Below are 7,900 nucleotides of genomic sequence, written 5' to 3' on the forward strand. Positions count from 1 at the left end.
CGCGCCTTCATGCCAACAAGCAACGCGCCTTCGCGCTCTCACGCCAACAAGCAACACACATTCGCGCCCCTCACGCCAACAAGCAACACGCCTTCGCGCCGTGTTGCTTGTTGGCGTGATGGCGCGAAGGCGCGTTGCTTATTAGCGTTAGAGCGCGAAGGCGCGTTGCTTGTTGGCATGAGAGCACGAAAGCGCGTTGATTGTTGGTGTGACGGCGTGTTGTGACTAACGCGCAGTCACGCTTTTGCAAATGGCTCTATCCGGACACCATATACAGGAACGGAGCTGTTCATAAAGTGGTTCCCTCCAGCAGAACATGTTGAGCGCAGCCTCCAAGATTGTTCCCTCTTATCCAATTGCAGAGGGTGTCGGTGGGACGCCTTGTCAACAGTTTGTGGAGAAATTAATTGGAATATGACATTGCCGTGCCTGTGTCTTCTGTGTGATGCATTCAGCTGCTATGTTCTTTATTGTTAGGACAGAATGACATACACTTGATCGGCGTTTATTTAATCCACGTGCAGAATCCTGCAATACCCTACTGGTGTCTGCTAAATGTATATTCAGCCGCCAATGAGTATTTATACATCACCGAGACGTGCAATAGTTTAACATCTTGCTTTTACGCCTTATTGAAGATGAGTACATGTACCTCATTCCCTGTCTTCCACTCAAAGGGTATGGTGCTTTGTTTGAGATATGCTTGATAGATCTTCACAGAAATTCGACTCTCTTATTGGAAAATTCTTTCAGTAGTTAGCACGTCTTCTATTGACTTTGTAGAGGTTTTGTACCCATCAACTTTCTAGTTCCCTCCATTCCGACTGGCTTTAGACTGCAGAAGGTCCTAACTATTTGACTGAGGAAAACCTGATGTTGAAAATTATCGCCCTTTGTTTGCATGATTCGTTGATTATTGTTTACCAAAGTAACACGAGATCTGTTTTCTTTCAGGATCTTTTTAATTGTTGAAATCTGTCTTTTATTGTTTAACGTATCGTCTGATCTTCTAAGATATCTAGTTTTCTTTATAAGTTTTCCTTCGGTTGTTACCCTTAATTCTTGTAGAGGAGTTCCGAAGCCACATATTTCTTTTGAAATTTTAAAAAGACTGGTTGTAGTGAAGACGGATCTCTCCTACTCCCTGGCGACACAGTTACTGTGATTATATAAAGCGTTTTGTGCAAAATATGTTTCTATTGCCCACACTTACCACCCCCCCCCCCCTAAAATTTTCAAAGTTAAGGTAAATTGTGGTATCTTGTTTAGAAAAATGTACTAAATGATAAAAGAAGCAATTATTTCTTCCACTCCCGTAGAAATAAATGACAAAATCTTTTGATTTCTTCAATTACTTTATTGGGAGAACTTAATTTTTTCCAAAAACCCTTAAAATTTGCGTCATTTTACTAATTTCACCTTATCCAAAATGATAGAAAATAGTACAAATGACTTAAACATATTTCAAGCCCAATAAAATCTGTAAAATCCAGATGCTTCCGGGGGCTTGGCCCCCACCAGGGCGGCCCCTAGACCCCCTGCCTCATAAAGTGGCGCCCCCCCCCCCCCCCCCCGTAACCGCTATTCCTGGATCCGCCCCTGCTTATGACAAATTATTAATTATAAATAATGAAAACTTGAGGTTAACGTGGTTCTACTTCATTTTACAAGGAGTTTGGGTACCATTTAATAAATCAACGATATTTTTATGAAATACGTCGTTATCTGTTTCCTCTATGTAAAACGCCAGAGTCCAACGAATTCTTGGCCATCAACACAAACCCCCTTTCTTCTCAAATATGTATTGCAAGTTCGGATCCTTTGAAAAATTTGCTTGCATTACTATTTTCGTAAGAAATCATTATTATTATCACGTGTCAATGCATTCTCGCTGACAGAAGTCAACAGTTTAACCATCGTACCAGTTGAATTTCTGTACAACTTCGATCAAATTAATTTGACAAGCATTTCTTTGGAATTCCTAGTCAAATTAAATTAAAGGTCAAATGCAAGTAGCTCATATATGTATCATTTCTCTCAAATGTATTTGACTCCTATCTTATCAATAAATATATGAAAAATTTAAGTGGCAGCATAATTATAAATTAGTATATAATTTATTAACCAAAGCCTTATAAAGACCAATATTAGTATAGTAATATTGATATGTGAGTGAGACATTATGCTCATACATTTTTTAAATTTATATGCAAAGCACACCTTGAGCTAGAGTTATCTCTCCTTGAAATAGGTATGCTATCAAAAAATTCTTTCGGAATATTTATACGAATCATGTTCTAAAGAGTAAAATTACTTTATTTTGTCGACGACCAATTAATGCAAGTCTCAATTTCACCAGTCATTTATTTAGTTGTCAATGGGTTGCTGCAGTATCTGTTTGTTTCATAACAACTATATAGTTTGCCATGCTAAATATTTGAAAAAATGTCATTGTTTTAACTTACAATTTTGATTTTGAAGTCAACATTTCTTGTTGGATTTTATCTATTTTTTGTTGTTGTTGAAGATCTCTGCAATGATGAGATTTTTTTTTCAGGTGTGAATTTACCAAAGTGAAGTGTACCAACAGCGCCCTGACTATTCAACCATCATCATCCTGTCGGCAGACCTTCTAATACGTCAGTTTCGAGATACGAACTCTTCTGTATAGGAGGTGCATTTAGTGGAACTTTGAATGCCTAAGTGGGACAGAGTGGATATACAGCCAACGAGGAAGACGATGAAATGTATTAAAAGCGGCTTCTCTTTAAATATGTAAATGTGGGAAATACTAAATACTATCGAAAGAAATGTTTTACCGAAGTGGAAACATACAAACAATGTCATATTTGTAAGAAATGTCTTGGATATGGTACTTATGACCAGCGAAACAACGTGATAGGATAATAATTCTATGTAATTAATTACTCTCTAAATATTTATCTCTTACTTAGTTTGTATATCATTCAAATACGGGTTTTCAAACAGCGTATGAGAAACTTTCTGAGTACATTCACTTACGCTATGATGAATATCTGTCCCACTCCCGCGTGTAAACAAATTCTTTCGCGCCTTACTATGTACGAGAGTTCTCCAAAGGGAAATAACTCGGACGTATCTCGAAACCGGCGTATTGTTGTACATATAAAGAACTCAAAACCTTCCTACCTGTGTTCATTTCCTTTTTGCCATAGACTGATATACGTGTAAGGGAGAACAGTGGATTTTAAAAAACTTAACATTGTACGTGTAAATGATACGAAGTTTGGAATCTACTAGGTCCAATAAAGAAATTTAAGTAAATGTAAATAGCAGAAGTGTATAGTTTAACTGGAACATTTACATGTGCTCGTGTTTGAGATAGAGTTGACATACAAGCAGAGTGAGTGGAAGAACGACAGGAGGTGCAAGAGAGCAAATATTGAATATTGTTTCCAATTTTGTGATAAAAGGACCTTTATTTCTTCCGATTTTTCATATATCTTTACCACAAAATATTGGCTTTCGATGAATATAATTATTCACTGTGGAAAGTAGCCTAGACATTGGCCAATTAGAGTCATCACTTGTCTCTTGCTGATCATTAGCAACAGTTGTGCCAAATATGAGACTTCAGCTACAATGTTAGGATTTCCCTCTTTTTATAGCCAGATGACCCCCACGAAAAACCTACTACATGTAGTTTCATTCCAGTTACATATAGGCGGACCATTCCCATACATATTTTTTCCATTCTAAAATTAATCCTTTTCTGGCTATTCGAATTCACTTCTTTTATATCCTAAATGGATAGTTAATTTCCGATTTCTCTTGATTGGGATTTTTGGAAGTATATATTAATTAAACAAACATCGTTTCATTCAGTCGAATGTTATGTAAAACGATCATAAATATCAGAATATTTCGTTCTTGTACAACAGCAACTATTTAGGCAACTCAGAATTTGTTGGTTAAATGGATAAGTATCTATCCTACGAGGAATCAAAATTGTCTCTCTCTCCATTTGATTAACACCAGAACTTTTCATACAGATGGTGGAGTAAAACTTAAATTCTAAAACTCTGTTGATTGCATACCCCTGATTCCAAATTGCCGCTAATAAGGAATCAACTCGCTCTCTCGCTAGACATGATTCTTCACACCTCATAAAGAGATAGTGGGTTTTTTCAATTTTAAAATTATATGTTTTTGAAAGGAAACTGTTTTAGGGTCATTGTTGGATCAATAGATGGGAACATGTTATCGATATAATCGTAACTATTTCAGGCGGTGCAACTCCCAGCTGTACTGTCAGTACTTTGATTTCTACATATTCGTTTACAAATTTCTCCATAGATGAATTTATTTTGAATCTGACAGATGGACAACGTCATCATATTTTATTCCTATACGAAGAATATTCTGGAAAAGTTTTGATTTTTAGTATGCACTCCTAAATCGTTTATAGCTCGCTCAAGTGAGCTTTTCTGATCACCTCTTGTCCGTCGTCTGTCCGTCTGTAACCTTTTCACATTTTCGACTTCTTCTCCAGAACTACTGGGCCAATTTCAACCAAACTTGGCACAAAGCTACCTGGGGTAGAGGGAATTCAAGGTTGTTTAAATGAAGGGCCACGCTTTTTATAAGTAGAGATAATAGTGAAAATGCATTGTCGACTTTTTAAAATCGTCTTCTCCAAAACCACTGGCTCATTTAAGTGAAGGACCATAGGGCCTCTACAAGGGGAGATAATAATTACATAATGAATTTCAATTGTTACCTTTGAATTTTTTTTTCTGAATCAAAGTACTGGTATAATGATAGTTTTGCTTAAGCTTGTTTATTGCTAGGAACTGTTGGTCAGGTGAGCGATGTGGCCCATGGGCCCATTGTTACTTTTCAGATTTCATATAAACATTATAAAAAATTGTGTGATAAAATCATTCAAGTGTTAAAACTGCAGTCCAGTGCGTTTCTCTCTGATTTGTGGATTTTATTTTGTTAATATTCTTTTACAAAAATGAAAAAGCGACTATTCTTGAATGTTCAAACTCATTTCTAGAATGCAACTAGAAATCCTATAAATATTTATCTAAAGGTGAATATAAGAGATTCACTTATTTTCTCTCTAATTTGTCCCCTTGTAAAATGATAACACCTTAATATGCTATTTAAGGAGCCGTTTTTAGAACATAAACTACGTAATTGTTCTCCGATACAGTTTAATGTCTTAAATGAACTCAGTATAACATCTTATAAATACCATTTGTAATAAACATTTAAGGTCACCTGGGTCACTTAGGTGACCTATTTCTATTGCATGGTCTGCGTCCGTCCGTGCTCCATCGTCCGTCCAGTGTTATCAACTTCTTCTCAAAAACTACTATGCCAATCTTTAATGTTAGGGTAAAAACTGTAAAGTTGATGCAATTCTTTAAAGAGACTGTATCATGATTTCCCCCAAAATTTAGTTTTTCATTTTTAATGATCAAAATCTACTGTATAATGTGTTTAAGAGGTTTCACAAAAAATAAAGGTTATACATTATCACGGAAGTTCATTTTAGAGAGTTCATTATTTGTTTTGTAAACAAAGATAGCGGTATGTTATTGTTTACCAAGGTTTCAAAAGAAATGGATATCGATCCCAGTTTATTATATCTATTAACATTTCAAGTAACGTCTCCATATCAATCAATCATTTCAAGTATTCTTTAGGTAAAATGTATCATCTAAAAGTTAAATTTGTGACTTTGCAAAATTAAAATACTTTATATTACAAATTCAATTTTTCAATGGTTTGTTTGTAAACATAAAAAGACTCGAGCCTTTGTTTACATAACAGAGTTAAGGCTAAAATATGGCTTAGATTTTTGTATTTAGAAAGTCAAAATTTTGGCTGTCAACATAAAATGAGTTATATTTTTAATGTTTAATATAAAAAATGAAAAATATTTTTTTCAAAAATCTTTTGAAATCTTCTCTACTTCTAGGCAAATATAGCAGATTAACTGAATATATAGTAATGATGAGCCAGAAATCCTCTACCAAAATTTTAAATTTCATGACCCCCGGGACAGGGGTTCCTATGTTAGGGTGTGGCCATATTGGTCATATAATGAAATTTAAAATTGCATTATTCCTTAAGAAATCTTGTCTACTTCCCTTAGGTAAATAACAGGCAAACTGAGTAATGATGGACAAGGAAACATCTACCAAAATTATAAATTTCATGATACTAGGGGCAGGGGCTGTAGTAATGCCTGGTTGCAAAGTGGGGAGGGGCTAAAATGCTAGTATAGTAAAAAAAAAAAAAATACCTGTAGTATTTACAAATTCAAGATTTTTCTCTATTCTGGAAGGAAATTAAACACACATATAGAAGAACCACTAGTTATCTAACAAAATAGTTTATTTTTGTAAACCAGGTTGCAAGGTGTCAGGGTAGGGGGGTAAAATTGTCAAAGAGAGTGAATGTTTATGATTCTTAAAATCTTATATATAGTTCTTTTGATGTTATATGAAAACTAGATGAATAAAAAGATGAAGTGATCAAGATGTTGCCTACCCGAGTAATACTTTGGGGAAAGACTTTTCTGTAGGGGGGTGTCTGAAATTCCGTCTATTCATCTGCCAAAATATATTGAAAACTGAATACTTTTGTAAATAGGTTATAATGCAGTCTACCAAATATTTTATACTTTCTCAGTAATACCATAAAATATATCTCTAAAATGTGGCCCTGTGAAAATACATGTATCTACATTCAAACTATCGACAATATACACTTTTCGATACTTAGATCTATGCAATGTCAATATTTGTCGTACAAATCCCGACTGACTTTCCACAATCTGTTTTCTAAAATCAAAGCCAAAAAACGTGAGGGGAAGGTAACCTCGCTATGGGGGGAGATCTACTTTATCTCTGGGAGGAAAGACTACTATATAGCCATTTTTTCGGGGGATGGGGGGTGTCTTGGTGTTCTATAGGGGAAAGGCTACTATACAACACCGGCACTCTACGTAATGCTTGACGTTTCTCAGTTTATACATACACAGCAGACACCTCACTCCATGCACAGTTTGTAGTGTTATATAACCCAGATATCGTTAGAAATAGATAGTAAGAAGGAAATGGAACTGGAAAAAAAAACAGCAACAGAATTTAGTATGCCACTGTAAAACATCACTGTTTACCAACCATCATAATATGGTCTGCACGAAGCAGATTTTCTGTGAATTCTTCCGCAGTGATGCAGAATGGCCAAATTGCACGGGTTGTACATTCAATATCTTTGATATTCTTAACATTGACACAACACGTCGACTCGCGAGTATGTTTGTGTATACCACAGGAACTTTATACATGCTTTGATTATCTGAATGAGATTTCTTTGCCAGATTGGCCTGTGTGAACTTGATGTCTTGCTACAGATTACATGTATTCTTATCACGACAGCCATTATATATTGATTAACTGAAGAAATCAACTGAAATTTTACTGCATAGTGAACAAGAGGCCCATGGACCACATCTCTCTGCTGAGTCACATTGGCCTTGCTGTTGCTAAGCTGGGATATTTTTAAAATTTTATTCCCATGAAAATTTTTTGACCCTATATTGTGACCCTAACTGCCCTAAAGGGTCACGAAATAACCGAATTTAAATTCAAAGAACATGATTGGAGTTTTTTAAATCAAAAATTGTTCTTTATCATTTTTTCATATCAAAAACTTAGAATTTCCCATTGTACAAAATTCGATGCACAAATCAAAGTCATCAAGGGCAAAACTAAACCATAATATTCTGTCTTTAGATAAATCAATGTCCGAAAATATTAATAAACAATGAAATCTACTGTGAAAGATTAAAAATAAAATCAGTTAATCCAACAAAAATATTTCATAAGAAAAACATTCT

At 35.1% G+C, this 7,900-nt stretch overlaps 1 long non-coding RNA gene across 1 annotated transcript in view; it reads left to right on the forward strand.

Annotated features, from left to right (window-relative positions):
- Positions 1 to 3,164, forward strand: part of LOC130051829 (uncharacterized) — a 3,523-nt gene extending 359 nt beyond the window's left edge. Inside the window, exon 2 of the long non-coding RNA XR_008800092.1 lies at positions 2,558 to 3,164. This is a non-coding gene — a long non-coding RNA (uncharacterized LOC130051829). The remainder of the gene's footprint in view (positions 1 to 2,557) is intronic.
- The last annotated feature ends 4,736 nt before the right edge of the window (positions 3,165 to 7,900 follow it).

This window comes from Ostrea edulis, chromosome 2 (assembly GCF_947568905.1).
Source record: "Ostrea edulis chromosome 2, xbOstEdul1.1, whole genome shotgun sequence".
Classification (NCBI taxonomy): Eukaryota; Metazoa; Mollusca; class Bivalvia; order Ostreida; family Ostreidae; genus Ostrea; species Ostrea edulis.